Source organism: Vulpes vulpes, chromosome 12, assembly GCF_048418805.1.
Source record: "Vulpes vulpes isolate BD-2025 chromosome 12, VulVul3, whole genome shotgun sequence".
NCBI classification, from domain to species: Eukaryota; Metazoa; Chordata; class Mammalia; order Carnivora; family Canidae; genus Vulpes; species Vulpes vulpes.
Genome location: NC_132791.1, coordinates 115,191,938 through 115,208,366, shown reverse-complemented (window position 1 = coordinate 115,208,366; position 16,429 = coordinate 115,191,938). Strand labels below are relative to the sequence as shown.

At 43.5% G+C, this 16,429-nt stretch overlaps 1 long non-coding RNA gene across 2 annotated transcripts in view; it reads right to left on the bottom strand.

Annotated features, from left to right (window-relative positions):
• Nucleotides 1-8,394: 8,394 nt before the first annotated feature.
• The window catches only part of LOC140594689 (uncharacterized), a 56,639-nt gene continuing 48,604 nt past the window's right edge, over nucleotides 8,395-16,429 (bottom strand). The window contains exons 3-4 of one of the 2 annotated variants that reach the window (XR_011995800.1): nucleotides 11,459-12,541; nucleotides 8,395-8,762 (exon numbers count right to left, since the gene is read on the bottom strand). This is a non-coding gene — a long non-coding RNA (uncharacterized lncRNA). Of the gene's footprint in view, nucleotides 8,763-11,074; nucleotides 15,243-16,429 lie in introns of those variants that run through there. The other variant, XR_011995801.1, reaches the window with a different exon arrangement.

The following is a 16,429-nucleotide window of genomic DNA, read 5'->3' as shown; positions in this document are numbered from 1 at the left end:
AACCACTTTCTTTGTTCATCTAGATGAAGCAACCCCTCATCCGTTCAAGTTTTTATCATGAGATGGCAACAATACAGTCCCATCTTCAGGTGTATCTTCTGATTCCAGTTCTCTTGCTGTTTCTACTGCATCTGCAGGTACTTCTTCCACTGAAGTCTTGGACTCCGTAATGTCTATATGAGGGTTGCAATCAAATTTTTCCCAACTCCTGTTAGTGTTGGTATATTGACCTTCTCCTGTGAATCATGAATGTTCTTAATGACATTTAGAATGGTGAATCCTCTCCAGAGGTTTCCAATTGACGTTGCCCAGATCCATAGAAGAATCACTATCTATGGTGGTAATAACCTTATGAAATGTATTTCTTGAATAATAAGACTTAAAGGCAAAATGACTCCTTGGTCACGGGCAGCAGAGCAGCTGCTGTGTTGGCAGGCACGGAAACAACATTCATCTCATACCTCCTCATCAGACCTCTGTGCAATGTCAATGCACAGTAATATTTTTAAGTAAATTTTCTGAGCCCAACAATGGGCTTAAAATATTCAGTAAACCACGTTGTAGACAGCTGTGCTGCCATCCAGGTTTTGTTGTTCCATTTACAGAGCTCAAGCAGAGTGGATTTAGCATAATTCTTAAGGGCCCTAGGATTGTGGAATGGTAAGTGAGTACTGGCTTCAAGTTAAAGTCACCAGCTGCATGAGCCCCAAACGAGAGTCAGACTGAGCTTTGAAGCTTTGAAGCCAGGCACTGATTTCTCTCTAGCTGTGAAAGCCCTAGATGGGATCTTTGTCCAGGCTGTTCAGTCAACACCGAAATATCTGTTGTTCACTGACTATCTTAGCTAGATCTTCTGGATAACTTGCTGCAGCTTCTTATGGAGATGGCTTCTTTCCTTAAATGCATGAACCCACCTCTGTTAGGTCCATGCTTTTCTTTTCTTTCTTTCTTTCTTTCTTTCTTTCTTTCTTTCTTTCTTCATTCATTCATTCATGAGAGACACAGAGAGAGAGAGAGGCATAGACACAGGCAGAGGGAGAAACAGGCCCCATGCAGGGAGCCCGAAATGGAACTCAGTCCCAGGACTCCAGGATCATACCCTGGGCCGAAGGCAGACGCTCAACTGCTGAGCCACCCAGGAGCCCCTTCGTGCTTTTCTTCTGCAGCGTCCCCACCTCTCTCAGCCTTCACAGAATTGAAGAGAGTCAGGGCTTTGCTCTGGATTAGACTTTGGCTTAAAGGAATGTTGGGGCTAGTTTGCTCTTCTATCCAGATCACTCAAACTTTCTCTACATCAGCAATAAAGCTGGTTTGTTGTTGTTGTTTTATCATTCGTGTGTTCACTGTAATAGCGCTTTTAATTTCCTTCAAGAACTTCTCCTTTGCACTCACAACTTGGCTAACTGGTTCAAGAGATGTAGCTTTCAGTCTATCTTGGCTTTGGACATGCCTTCCCAGCTAAGCTTACTCATTTCTAGCTTTTGATTTAAAGTGACAGATGTGCAACTCTTCCTTTTCCTTGAACATTTAGAGGCCACTGTAGGGTCATTATTTGGCCTAATTTCAATATTGCTATATCTCAGGGAATGGGGAGGCCAGAGGTCAGGGAGAGAGATGATGCCTGGGTTAATGGTGTAATCAGAGCACACACACATTTATCAATTAAGGTTGTTGTCTTATGTTGGTGTGGTTCATAGCATCCCCAAACAATTACAATTGTAATATCAAAGATCACTGATCATAGACCATTATCACCAATACAATATTGATGAAAAAGTTTGAAATACTGTGAGAATTGCCAAAATGTGGCACCGAGACACTAAGCAAGCAAATACTCTTGGAAAAGCAGTGCGATAGACTTGCTCAGCACAAGATTGCCACAAACCTTCAATTTGTGAAAAGTGCAATATCTGCAAAGCATAATAAAATGAGGTATGCTTGTGCATTGAGTCCACAGAAGAGGAAGCTTGAATGCCAATAAAAAGATGCCCAATTTGATTGTTATAAGCAAATGCAAACTAAGTGTAAGATACTGTTTCACACTAACCAGATTAGCAGATCTGGTTTGCTAAAAATATGAACTACTAGGAAATATGTGGAATAAGAAAACCCTCCATTGCTGCTGATGGGTGGGAGGATAAGTTGGTATATTTACTTTGGAGAACAATTTGCCAACATGTGTGCAGTTGAAGAACTGTATATGCTATGACATAGCATATGTGTCCAGAGAAATTTTTGCATATATGCTCAGGAAGAAAAGCATGAGAATGTTCAGACTAGCACTGTATATAAGAGTGAGAAATTGGAAACAATTTAAATTTCCATTAGCAGGAGAATAATTGAATAACTAAAAACTATACAGCAGAAAAGCTGCATGTTGGACCTCAAAAAATGTTGAAAGAAGTAATTTGAAGATTCTTAGGCATACTTTGATACCTTTATATAAATACAACACATTTACTATAATAACATGTATTGTATATCACACATATGTAGCAAATTATAAAAATACGCATGGGAATGAAAAATATCAAAGTCAGCAATGGTTGCAACTAGGGAGGCAGGGAAATAGGACGGGGTAAGGGTATAATGCCAACTGAATCTATCATATTTTTTTTTAAAGTTATGAAGCAAATATACATAATGTTATGAATGATTTAACAAAACTGAAGGGATAGGTACGTGACTATTTTCACATTACCCTCATACTTGCTTGTATGTTTATAATAATTTATAATAATAGTAATAATACATAACAAAGAGAATGAGAGAGAGCATAGCAAATGAGAGATATCTTTAAATGTCTTAAAGGCAACAGGTGGTGAAATGGTCACTGATAAAGCTAGGAAAAGAGGGATCTGCTACAGATAATGTAGCCAACCTGCCCAGAGAAACAGATTTTGATCTCAGATGTAAGGGACAATAGAGAATGAGAATGATATTTGGAACTAACTCAAGGAAGCTGATTGAATATCCACATACCAAATAGTAGCTGCCCATCCCTGCACTGTATAAGTTTCTGGAAATCATATTTCCACCCTCTAGACCAAAAAAAAAGTTCCTTCTAAAAATAAATTGAATAACCCTAAAATGAAAGTCCTGCTTTATTGTGATACTTTGGTGTCTCCCAGTAAAATGACTGGTTCATTGTCCAATCATCCCAAGATGAAGTCCATTAGTCAGCCGGGCCTGCCCATGAACACAAAGCTCCTAAGTGGCTTTTGATTTTCTTATTCTTATAGCTGAAAAGATATCCAAGAATCCCAAAGACTTGAGACTTAAATAGAGAAATAAATAACAAAAAAAAAAACAAACCCCAGCAGAAGATAATTCAGGCAACAGAAGATAATTTTTAAAAACACTAAAAAGACTGATTAGATCCTTAGGGAAATTAAAAAGATATTGTATACATGTAACAAGAACAGGATGCTATGAAACATGAGTAATTAAAACACAAAAGACCTCTTGAAAATTTATTTTTATATATATTTAAGATTTCATAAATTTTAGAAATTTCATAGAAAGTTAAGAGGGCAGCCCCGGTGGTGCAGCGGTTTAGCGCCGCCTGCAGCCCAGGGTGTGATCCTGGAGACCCAGGATCGAGTCCCACATCGGGCTCCTTGCATGGAGCCTGCTTCTCCCTCTGCCTGTGTCTCTGCCTCTGTGTGTGTGTGTGTGTGATGAATAAATAAATAAAATTAAAAAAAAAAAACTTTCCTGTTCCTCAGTTAAAAAAAAAAAAAAAAAGAAAGAAAGAAAGTTAAGAAGATAAGGTCAAGGAAATCTTCCTGAAGAAAAACCAAAAGAAATAAAAAACAGGAAGGGGGAAAAAGACATAGAAGAGCAATTGAGACAGTCCATCATCTGGTTAAGAGGATCCGAGACAGGAAATAAACAAACAAACAAACAAACAAAATAGAGGGAAGGAAAATTTCACAACAATGCTATATAAGAATTTCCCTGAATTGGAGAGGATAATTTGGATTCAGTGGTTCTATGGGGCACTCAAGAATGAAAATTGAGAATGCTAAGATTACAAAAAGATGGAGTGTTAGCTCAGTTGTACAGGGGGAGGAGATGGTGATGGGTCATTTGCAGAGAACTAGCATCAGACTGGCATCACAATTTTCATCTGTTACATCAGGCTGAAGAAGGCACTCAAGCAAGTCCTCAATAATCTGAACAGGAATAACTTTTAACCCCAGAAACCTAGAATTCTATACCTAATCGAGCATAACAGCAAAGCACATATAATTTGGCACATGGGACTCAGATAATTTATCTTTCATGTGCCCTTTCTTAGGGATTTAGTTGGGAGTGTGCTGAAAAATGGAATAAATCAAGAGAGAGGAAGGTCCGGATTGAGGAAAACACTGGATCTAACCCACAATATCAGTAGGAGGCAATCTCAAGACTGTTGGCTGTCCTGGTCATCCAAAGAGCAACCAGTCCAGATTGCAACAGGAGGACTGAGGTGTCCAGGAACAGGTTTTCAAGAAAAACAAGAGAGGCTCATGGAATATCTGATGTGAGGAAACACTGGAGAAAATAAATTAATTAATTAAATACATGAGGAATTCTATAAAGACAAATCATGTAAGACAAAAAGAAAGGAACTGGAAACTCTAGGGCAAATAAAAAGTTATACAAAAAGGATGTGCAACTAATTTGATGAGGCAGTAAACAGTATTTCTGTAAACAAAGTAATAATTGTTTATTGATTTTTACCAAAAATAGTAATAGTGGAAGGATGAAGGAAGGAGGGGGTAAAATAATTAAACACTCAACCATCATCACAGGGAATCAATAAATAGCATGTAAAGTACATAAATCAAGACATATCAGTAAAAACATAATATTTAGAGATACAAAAGTAATTACCAGAATAAATCAATTGAAAAGATAAAAAATGGTAGTCCCTGGGGAACAGGACTGAAATTGTTGACAAAGTTGGAAGCAGGGACTGTTGTAGTTCATAATAAGCTTTTTAGTACTTTGGCTTTTAGATCATTTGTCCTGGGTTTTTTGTTTTGTTTTGTTTTGTTTTTAAGATTTTATTTTTAAGTCATCTCTACACCCAATGGGGCTCAAACTCACAACCCGGAGACCAAGAGTCACCTGCTCCACCAACTCAAGCCCCTCATTTGTCCTGTGTTGATTTTTAAAGCTGTTCTTCAACTTCTCTGGGGCACCTGAGTGGTTCAGTGGTTGCGCGTCTACCTTTGACTCAGGTCATGATCCTGGGTTCCGGGGATGGAGTCCCACATTGCATTCCCGGCAGGGAGCATGCTTCTCCCTCTGCCTGTGTCTCTGCCTCTTTCTGTGTGTCTCTCATGAATAAATAAAATTAAATAAATAAATAAATAAATAAATAAATAAATAAGTAAATAGAAAAGCAGCTTCTTTCAGGCCCTGGCCAGCTCTGAATTATTCCAGACCAAGAGACTACATTCAATTCTGTACATACAGGGCAGCCATGGGAGGTTTGGGGAGGTAGGAGGGAAGGATCACATGGTACAGCAAAGTCTCTCTCGAAATGGGACTTCCAGGGCTGAACACACCGCTCCCAGCATCAACATGGACAGCGTACAAACCTACCAGATCCTCGGGGCTATAGCAAAGCAACGCACTGACTTTTTTTTAAAAATCTGATCTTTCATCCTTCAAATGTAATCAAAACCATATTCAGGAGAAAATGTAAAATTTTCTGGACTTTGCCTACTCTTTTTTTTTTTTTTTTTTTTTTGTGGTCTGCTATTGATTCCTTCTGAGATAGTGGGTCGTGGGTACACCGTTCCACTTTTTAATGCCTCAAGGCCCTAACGTTGCAGTTCAAGCCTAGGTCTGGATGAGTTTAGACCATCTTTACCTCTGCAGCCTGGCCCCTATATTCCATCAACAAAGCCTGAGATTGTATTGATCTTATTCACAGCCACACCTATTCTACGGCTCAAGTTGAGCTTTGAATCAGCTAAAACCTCATGTTTGTCTCCTCCTTTCCCCCTTCCATGAACTGCTATCAAGTCATAGTATCACCATTCCTTTTTTTTTTTTTTTTTTTTTTTTTTTTTGGAATTCCTTTTTTAACTCAAGTACGGGATTATACATGTTGCTGTAAAAATTATTCCTTGGTTTCTGTCCCATATTATAATGTGCTCAGATGGTTTAAAATTTGACTCTAGCCTCCACACCCCCAACTTTAGGTCACCTCTAAATCAGATACACCTGCTTTCTTCACTCCAAATCATTAATAAACATGTTGAACAGGATTGAGTCCGGAAGAGTCCTGGGGCATGTGCCTAAGACTGACCTGTCAGTTGAGGATGGCTAATAGGTGGCGTGTCTGTTCTGCTGGCTGATGGCTGCTTGGAGCCCTACACCAAGGATTCCAGAACTCCATCTGGATTCAGGGGAAAAGAGTGATGTAGCTGCTTAGTGATGCCGGCCTTGGGGAGAGCACGGTGGTGCACGTGTCACGGATCACCATCCCTGCTCCAGAACAGCATCGCATCTACTAAAGTGTGTGATTTGCATTTGTTGTTCAATCTCCCTGAAGTCCACCTTTACAAAGTGCTGTCTCCCAGCCCACATTTCTCTGCCTTGTTCATAAGGACAAGAGAGGCTTTGTCAATAACACTGCAGAATCGATGCACATTATGTCTGTAACATTCTCCTTATCTACCCATCCAGTAACTTCATCCAAGAGGAAAATGAGGGGAGTCGGGGAGGCTTCATTCTTGGTGAACCGGAGGCAGAGTTACTAATGATCACCACTCTATTTTCTAAAATTGGGTGCAACATCTTCAGATGGCCTGTCTCCCGGATTATTTTCCCAGCCCCTGGGAATTCTCCAGATTTTTAAACAATGGCTCTGACATCCTATTAGTACATTTGCAGCACCAGAGAAGTAAGTCACTTGCACCTACAGATATGAACACTGAAAACAGTCAATTCCCTTACTACCTTTGTATCTATCATTTACCATTTGTGTCACTGTTGTATTCATTATAAAAATAATGCATGTCTCTTATAGACAACCTGGATGCTATGGAAAGTTGGGAGGAAGGAAAATCACCCACCATCTCAACTTCTTTTCCCTTGGGTTAATTCTTGAGAGTTTGCTTTTGTGTCATTTTATATAGCTGTGACCATAATGTATGGACGACTTTGTATTTTGAGTTTTCACAGAACACTATATCTTCTGAATTTTTCGAGTCGGTATTAATTTTTAATCAGCATAACTTTTAATACCTGCATAATATTCCATCTAGGGGATGTGCCGTGGTTTATTTAATCATGCCACTGCTGCTACTGACCACTGAGGCTGTTTCTATCATTTTCCTACTTAAAATGCCCATGATTTTATGTATTCATTATTAATAAATGTGGATTATGTGCCAGGCACTCTGTGAGATGCTGGAGATGAAGAGATGAGCAGGCCCCAGTGAGTAAACATGGAATGACCATGGAAACAGGGCATGTGAAGAGGATTGGGGGTGCGGTGGGCCTAAACCCTCCCCATCGACAAGCTGAGGGAGCCTTCTTAGTAGAGGGAGTTGCGTGCAGATGCTTTCCAGCTTCTTGTGCCCTGGCAAGGAGTTGAGATGCAAACCCAAACAAGCTGCTGAAGGACTTCACACATGGTCAGAAGCCCTAAATGTGACTTCTAGCTCTGCTCCTGTAAGCCGAGTGCCCTTAGGTGAATCATGTATTTCCTGAGTCTCATTTTCTTTTTCTGGAAATTAAGGATACTGATTTATCTGCTACCTGCTTCCAACGTTGGGGCGAGAATCAAAGGAAGATAATCAATATGAGTTTTGTCAACTAGAAAGCACCATAAAAAATGTGAAGCGCTGTAGGAGAGGCTGGATAAATCCTTGTGGAGTTGAATTCAATTCTCTCTCAGAAACCTGGCTGCCAGTGGGGGTGGTGGGGGGCGGAGAGGACAGGGTGCAGGTGGCAGTGTCTGCTCCTCCTGGTCACCTTTACAACAGTGATGGGAAGTTAGAGGAAGCATGGTCAACGTGAAGCAGTGGGTCAGAGGAGCTGCTTTCCAGACGAAACTTCTAGGCACAGTCCCTGCCCCAAATCTCCTCTTCCAGGTGTCAGAGCCCAACTCTACCCGTGGCCTCTTGCTTTCCTTCTGGCACCAGGGTATAGACTGAGAGCATGGTTATTTCAAAGGCTGGCCTTCCTCCCCAACCCTTTCTACCCCAGTTAATTCTCACCGGAAGGTATTTGAGCTCTTCTGGTCTTCTCCAGTCCCCACTGTGTAGCAATTTACATGGGAAGCTTGGAATGACATCTCGGGGGAGCCAGTTTTCTCTCTGTCCCAATGGATCATATATAATACATACATTCATGCACACACGTGCACACACATACACCATGGAAACTTTCTGAAAAGTATTTATCATTTCATAGGGCCATTTGTAAGCATTATCTCATTTGATTCTTACCAACACTGCAAGAACAAAATAATGGGCTATTATCCCAATTTCACATAGGAGGAAGCTGTCAAACAAAATTTGCAAGGAGGCTGCAAGGCAAACAAAATTTATTTAGGCCTTTGAAATTGCAATCTGGGGAGACACAGGTTTGGGAGAAAACCCCAAATCGTGCTCTGCTGAGGGGTGGGGGAAGCAGAGGGTCTTGAAAGGCAAAAAGAGGAATGCCAGGAAAGCTTACCTAGATCGTTTTGCAGAATGACGATGAGCTGAAAGAGTCTATTATCTGTTGAATTTGCAGCCTGCTGTCTTAAGCTGCAAGAGGAAAGATATTGTGGTTTGGCAACGAGCTATATTTGAAGTTCATGTTCTGAGCAGGAGTGGACATGAATAAGCAAGCCCTACTCCCCTCACGGCTTCCCGGCTCCATTTGAGATGGACTCTCCTGACAGGAGGGATCCTACTTGAGGCTTTTCCTTTCCTTGAGGCTCCGAGAATTGAGATACTTTGCCCAAAATACAGACAGTAAAAATAAGCAGAAGTCAGTCTTCTGATGGGGTGCCCCGGACTTTTCTTTGCACCCCACCAGGCCACATCTGAGCAGGCAAGACTCAAAAGAGGTGGCCTCCAGCTGGGATAAAAGGATGAAGGGAGGTGAACCTTAGCCCCAGTCAGCAACCTTCTCCCAGCACCCCCCTTCTCCCATTTCTCTGGCCATTCCCCCGTGGGACGAGGGATCAGAACTGATATCCTAAGTATGAAAATCTGCCCGTGGAAGCCCGGGAAGGCTTGCAGTGACCCAGACACCCAGAAGGGCCAGCTACCTCCTTCCTTCACAATTGGACTTTGCACAGCCCTAGAAGCCAGCAGATGAAAGGGGGACCTTGGGATAGTTGGTATGTTGCAAAAGGATGACGGACTCCAAACTGTCTTAGCAAGATCAAACCCCAAGGCTAAGGCTATGTAGGTAATTCCATCCTGAGGAATGTCTCTGGTTCCTTTGTTCTGGTTTTCACTTTTTTTTTTTCTGTATATTTTTTTATTGAAGTTTGATTTGCCAACATATAGTATAATGCCCAGTGCTCACCCCATCAAGTGCCCCCCTCAGTGCCCATCACCCAGTCACCCCATCCCCCTGCCCATATCCTCTTCCACTACCCCTTGTTCGTTTCCCAGAGTTAGGAGTCTCTCATGTTCTGTCTCCCTCTCTGATATTTCCCACTCATTTTCTCTCCTTTCCCTTCTAATTTGAGGCAACAGGATAAATAAGCAAACAAAAGTATTCTTGCAAGTCTCCAAATCTTAGGGAAGGAGAAGCCCTGGGCTCTGACATTCTCTACATTCCTGTCCCTAAGCTCTTTCAAAGATAGGACTATCATTGAGGAGACTTGGGCTGAACCTACCAGAAGGGCCAGATTGTCTTTGTCCATTACAAAGCCATCCCTTTGGGGTCTGAATTCTGGACAGAGGTACCTCTGCCCAAACTCTCTGCTCTGATTGTCTCAATGGACAGAAATACGAGGTCTGAGGCCCATTGGGTCTCTCTCCCCTCCACACAGGTGCCTTGGGGAGGGCACCGGGATAGACCAAAAGCCCTGGTGTCCCATCCAGGGCCTCACATCTAAATGCCCTCTTTGCCCTCATCAAGTTGTAGGGTATTAAAAAGTTGTTCCAACCCCACCCCATGTTTCAGCATTTGTAAAGAAAACAATCCCTGGTCAATTATTGGATCCATCTTTTAGGGGTAATATTTGTGTGTTGTCATAGGGTTTAGCTGTGGGGAATGCCTCTAAGAAGGTGGCATCTTGCCACAAAAAAAGTTCTATCAGAGAAAGAGTGGATCTCCCCCCCACCCCAAGAAACCTGCATTTGTGAAGGAGACATGGATGCATCCACGGCCCTGGATATTGAGGATAGTAAATGTTTTATCTGAGGTTTGCTGGTTGATGGTCACTAAAATGGTGTCTGTCCTGTGGAGGAAAATCCAGAGATACACAACTATTTTTAACTCTTTGAGGAAACTCCATACAGTTTTCCAGAAAATGTAGAGAAGGTGACAAAACATGAGAGACTCCTAACTCTGGGAAATGAACAAGGGGTACTGGAAGGGGAGGTGGGGGGGAGATGAGGTGACTGGGTGACAGACACTGAGGGGACAGTTGACGGGATGAGCACTGGGTGTTACAGTATATGTTGGCAAATTGAACTCCAATAAAAAAATAAAAAATATTTTTATATATAAATATATTTTTTAAATATATATATATATTTATATAAAGGGGGAAAAAAGAAACCAGTGGGGAGAGGATGCAACATTTAAGCCTTGGAGGGCCAGTCAGAGCTGGAACCAGATAGCTTAGCTGTATCCCAGTCTCCCCTTTAGTGATTCCCTAGCTTCTTGTAAAGTATGTTTTGAACCAAGTTCCAACTTGGTCTCCCCCATGCCAGGGGGGAAGAAAGGAGAGCATTCCATCCCTCCCCCTAGGCTGAATGTGACTAGAAAAGAGGCTAGGGTTAGCTGGAGCCAGAATGGAAGATCCCAAAGAAAGAAGCCTTTGAGACACAGAGACAAGACACATGGGTCATGTACCCCCACTGCATCAGGAAAATCCCACCAGTAGCCACTTTGGAAATTCTTATTTATTTATTCATGAGAGACACAGAGAGAAGCAGAGACACAGGCAGTGGGAGAAGCAGGCTCCATGCAAGAAGCCCGATGCAGGACTCGATCCCAGGACCCTGGGACCATGATCTGAGCCAAAGGCAGATGCTCAACCACTGTGCCACTCAGGCATCCTACCACTTTGGAAATTCTTGATCATATTTTTATTAAAGAAAGATGGCATTTGTTTAGCATCTGTTTAACACACTGGTTAAACGTTCATTTAGAAGGATTTTCCCCTTGAGTAAAGGGACAAGGGCAGGCAGGGGGCCCAGGAGTACGCGATCACTCCCGGTCGATACACTGGTTTTCAAGCTTTTATGTTAGCAACGGAAACCTCTCCTCTTACCAAAATCTTCTGTGGGATGTCAGTATCGGAAACTGATCAAAGCGGAAGTGTTCTGGTTGAAGAGGGACACGAGGAAAATTCTTTCCCATTTGGACCCTTTCAGGTTCTCCTTCATCACAAATCATCCCTGAGGCTCTTCCCAGAATCCTAGAGGTCCATGACAAGCATTTGAGAAGCATTAATTTTATCCAAACTCCCCATTCATAGATGATGAATCCTAAATCCAGGGAAGTGAGGTGACCTGCCCAGGCTGGTTAGTGTACAAGTGGGACGCCAGCCCAAGTGTTCCAAGGTAGAGCTTCCCAAATGGTGGGCCACACTGCACTGATGAGCTGCTAGTAGGTCTCAAAGCTCTGAGATTGACAGGGGCTGTTGGAGTGCCCTTGCCAAGGTGCTCTGGAAAATAGCAGGAGTGGGGCAGGTGTCCTAGGGTCCTCCTCAGCAGTGACCCTGAGCAATCCTTCACAGTCTGCTATACCATGATGTACTAAACCTGGCCCAGGAGATGCTGCTTTACCTGGATGTGTACTGGAATTGCCAGCTTAGGACAGGCCACTGCTCTATAGTTGCCGGCAGTATTTTGGGTTGGAGCACCCAGGTGCATAGCAGAGACCCTAAGGTGCTGTCAGGGCTGGGGACAGGGAGGGTGAGCGGGGCTGCTGGTAGATGCACGTCCACGTAGTGTATCTTCACGATACTCTTCAACTCTGTATCTTCACAAATATCAAATGCTTCTAAACATTTATAGCTCCTGTGCCCCTTTAGTGGCACCCAAGCAAAGCTGCAGGGCGACCCCCTGACAATGCACACACATCTCCTCAAAATCAGAGCTTCAGCATTATTTTAAATACCTGATATGAAAACACTCCGTAGCATTCAAATCCATTAGCATCATCACAAGATAGTTTAACGTTACATTTGTCAATGAAAGAAAAGGAAGAGCTCTCCGAAAGGCTTTAAATATAATTCCAACGGCCGTAAAATTTTGAATGTGCTGCCGACTTTTGCACGTGAAGTTTCTTGTCAATGAAGATTATCAAGAATTTGAAGAGATCTGTATTGAAAACCTGGAACAGGAATTACCTGGAGGCATTTCAAACAGAAAACCCGATATAATGGTTATGTTCGTAGAAACAATATTAAGTTACCATCTAAAAATTGGAAAACGTTTTTTAAATTTCCAAAGTCTAAAATCTCGGCAAATTTAAATTTTTAATATCACCCTTGATGTTTTTTATTTTTATTCACTCCTTCTACAAATATGATTGGAGAGCCAAGTAATATTCTAACTCTGGGGAACATATCCCTGAACAAACAGACAAAGACCTCTGTCCTTTGGAGTTTGTATTTTAGTGGAGAGAGGCAAAGAATAAGTAATAATATAATATAGCAAGTGAGGTGATGAGTACTAAGGAAAAAATCGAGCTGCATACAAGAGATAGAGAAGATAAGGCGGTCAGGGCAGGCCTTATTGAGAAGGTGACATTGGAGCAAAGATTTGCAAGACGTGGGGAAGTAAGCCACGTAGACATCTAGGGGCAAGGATTGGGGCAGAGGAAAGACCAGGTGCAAAGGCCCTGAGGCAGAGCAAGTTTGGTGTGTTCAAACAACAGCAAGGAGGCTTCTGCGGCTGGAGAGCAGTGAGCGTAAGAGAGCAAGATGAGATTGGAGAGGTGACGGAGGAGAGATTATAAGGGGCCTTGTGGGACATTTTAAGAATGTCCTTCTTCACTCCGAGTGAACTGGGGAGACATCTGGGGCTTGTAGCAGTGAAGTGACACTTTCCAAGGATCACTCTGGCCATTGTATTTGAGAAAAGGCTGCAGGCGTGGAGATCAGAGGAGGCGGACTAGTTAGGAGGCTATTGTAAGAATTCAGAGGACAAGTGACAATGGTTTAGAACAAAATGAGAGCAGGGAAAGTGGCTAGTTTATGAACACACTCTAAAGGTAGAGGCCAGAGGATTTTCCGGATGTACCGCGTGTGCACACATAATACAGACACGCATACAAGGTGTTGAGCCTGTAGAATATGAAAGAACAGGTCGCAGGTGACTCCACAGGGTTTAGCCTGAGCAGCTAGAAGAATAAACAAGACCATTAACGGAGCTGGGGGAGACAGCAGATACAGCAAGCTGGTGGTGACGGTGGGGAGGCCAGGTGTTCAGATGGAGATACGCCATTTTTGAGATGTCTATTATACTTCGAAGTGGAGACGTCCAGCAGGTGGTTGGCTATCAAAGCTTGGAGTTCAGGGAGATTTTATTTTATTTATATCATCATAGTATAATGTAAGGAAAATATAATGAGCTTTCCCCTACCAAGCCATGCATCTCCGCCACCTCTCTCCCTCCCTCCCTCCCTCTCTCCCTCCCTCCTCACCACCCTGGCTTTCTCAATTGCCTCAAGTTCACCCCAGCGTGCCATCAAGTATTTTCATTTTCTATGGAAAGGCTTGGAAAGCATGTTCCCAACAGCATGGGCTCCTAGGCATCCAGGAGCCCTGAGTTCTAATTTTGCTTTGTGTGTAGAATGGATCATCAGCTTTGGGCATTGCCATGGAGGAACCCTTATTTCTGGCGGCATCTATTCAGATTGGCCAGAGTCAGTGTCCCACCAGCTGTTAGATATTTTGAACTTTACCACCCTGGTGGCGGTAGAGAAAGCGCATGATTTGGAACCAGGAGGACATGGTTTTGTGCTTGCTCGACCTTTTACCTGCCCTGTGGTGGCTGGGACCACTGGTCTGGGTTGCTCATTCACTAGGTGTTGGCAGCTCTGTTCTAGAACCCCCTTTCTGTATTTGGGAGCCCATCAGGTGATTCTAGGTAGGAGTTGGGATCCACTAAAGGGGCCCTGACCCCTGGCAGCATGACCTACTAACCCTCACATGATACCACTTGGCACTTGGGATTTTAAGATAAGGATATAAAGGCATGGAACTGATTTGAAATGCATTTTGGCAGTAGCCAAAGTGCAGTGGCCCCCAAACGACTCCTCTTGGTGTGGTCTTGACCCTCACTCCGCCATGTTGGTTCATGCATGTATTCTAAGCTTCCCACACAATCTGTAGGCTATCAGCTTCTTCCTCTCCAATTTTCTTCTCTAAGTTAGCCAGAGTCCGTTTTTATTGCTTGCCATGAACTCCGACGTGCTGACCTAGGGCAGGCTGCTTACCTCCTCTGGGTCTCACACAGGCTCTTGTTCTCAGTTCTCTCTACACGGAGATATTATCTATCACACAAAATGCAATGAGACAATAACTTCAAGCACCTAGCACAGCACTTGGCAACCAGTAGCTACTCCAACACCAGTATTTCCCTATAATAGAACTCTCTCCCCCTTGGCTGCCCTTGGCTCCTTCATCTTGGAAGTGGAGATGACAGAGAATGCAAATTCGTCTCATTCTCTTAAATCTCTGAAGAGGACAGCAGACTGGTTCACAGGGTCACAAGACAGGGTCTGCTTAAAAGGCTAGAGAATTGGGAACAGTGCAAAATGAGGGCAGTAACGGGCTTGCTGGTGTCAGGAGGAGTCTCATTAGCTAGTCCATAACTCAGCAGATCATAGCAGATATGCCCCTGGTTCCGGAGTGTTCTGCAGTGCGGGGGATGCGGCCTCATCCATCAGCCCGCCGAGCAGAAACGCAGACAGGAGCCACCGCAGTGACGCCTGAGTCAGCCTGGGAGCAGTTAGTTGTGGGACGGAGGCTGAGGCAGAGTGAGGTGTCGGTTCCACCAGCACCTGGCGTTTCTAAGGCTGTGTTAGCAGGGGGCTGTCAATCTCTGGGCAGAAAAACAAGAGACAGAAAGAAGAAACAATCGAGAATCAGACTGCATCGAGAGAGGAGCGAGAGGCTGGAGGACTATTTTAAGTAATGTTTGATAAATTACCTGCCTGTCCTGGCTGCCCCAGAAAGGAGATGCTGTGAAGTTGATGTTTGCATTTGACAACTCACTGAAACAGCAGGCCACAGGGACAAGACGGCGCAGGGCCGTAGGAGGAAGCCGTGTGCTGAGTAGGCCCTCAGGTGGGGGGGTCATGTCCATCGGTTACAGGTACACACTTGACCCCACGTGCAGTGCTGCGTGCACACACACATACACAAATGTCTATATGCACAGGGAAGGCGATAGCCACGCTCCTTCTCAAGCACAGGCACACGTAAAGTACACACGTTAAGTCCACGCTGTACTCCACGTGTTATCCGTGAGGCCCTCCCCACCAGGTCAAGGACAGTCGCAAAAGGCGTTCATTGGTGGTTAGGGTGCTCTTTCCAGGTAGGCAAGAAAAGATGCCCAACCAGGAGGAGGCACCTTAATTGTTGGGGAGGAGAGACGGTGGCATTGCAATTTTCCAGAAATTAGCTGCTCCCTCCTGCAATTTCTCTGGATCTTTGTGCTGCCCTAGGGAACCCCACCAAAGCCTCTTAACAAGGACAATTAATTTAATTAACACCCTCCTGTGAAAGTGGTAAGAATGCTGTAGCAAGGAAGCTTCTAAACAGGGTATATAGGTCTGAATGGACACATAGCTTCTGCCCTCACCCGCATTTCCTTACATCTAGCCCATCCTCCCTGCTTCCCCCAACAGAACCATCTAGGCACAGGTTGAGCACATCGGATTCTCCATCTGTAAAATGGGGATCATATTACTGACTTTTGTCTGCCTCTCAGGGCTGTTATGAAATTAAGATGAGATTATGTCCATAGAGGTGTTTTGCATTTAGTCAGGTATCCTGGGGAACACACAGACTGGCTGTTAAGAGAAGCTACATGTTGTTGTGCAAATGTGGAAGACCCTGGTTGGAGTCCTCCTCTTTCTTATGACTTAAACCGAATGCTTTTAGCTCTTTCCCTCGGTTTTCTTGACACCCACCCTAATCTACCCTGGTGTCATGAGGATCCAATGAGATTACACATGTAAAAGTGCTTTATAACAGTACATGCGAGCCAAACTCGACTGTTAAGCT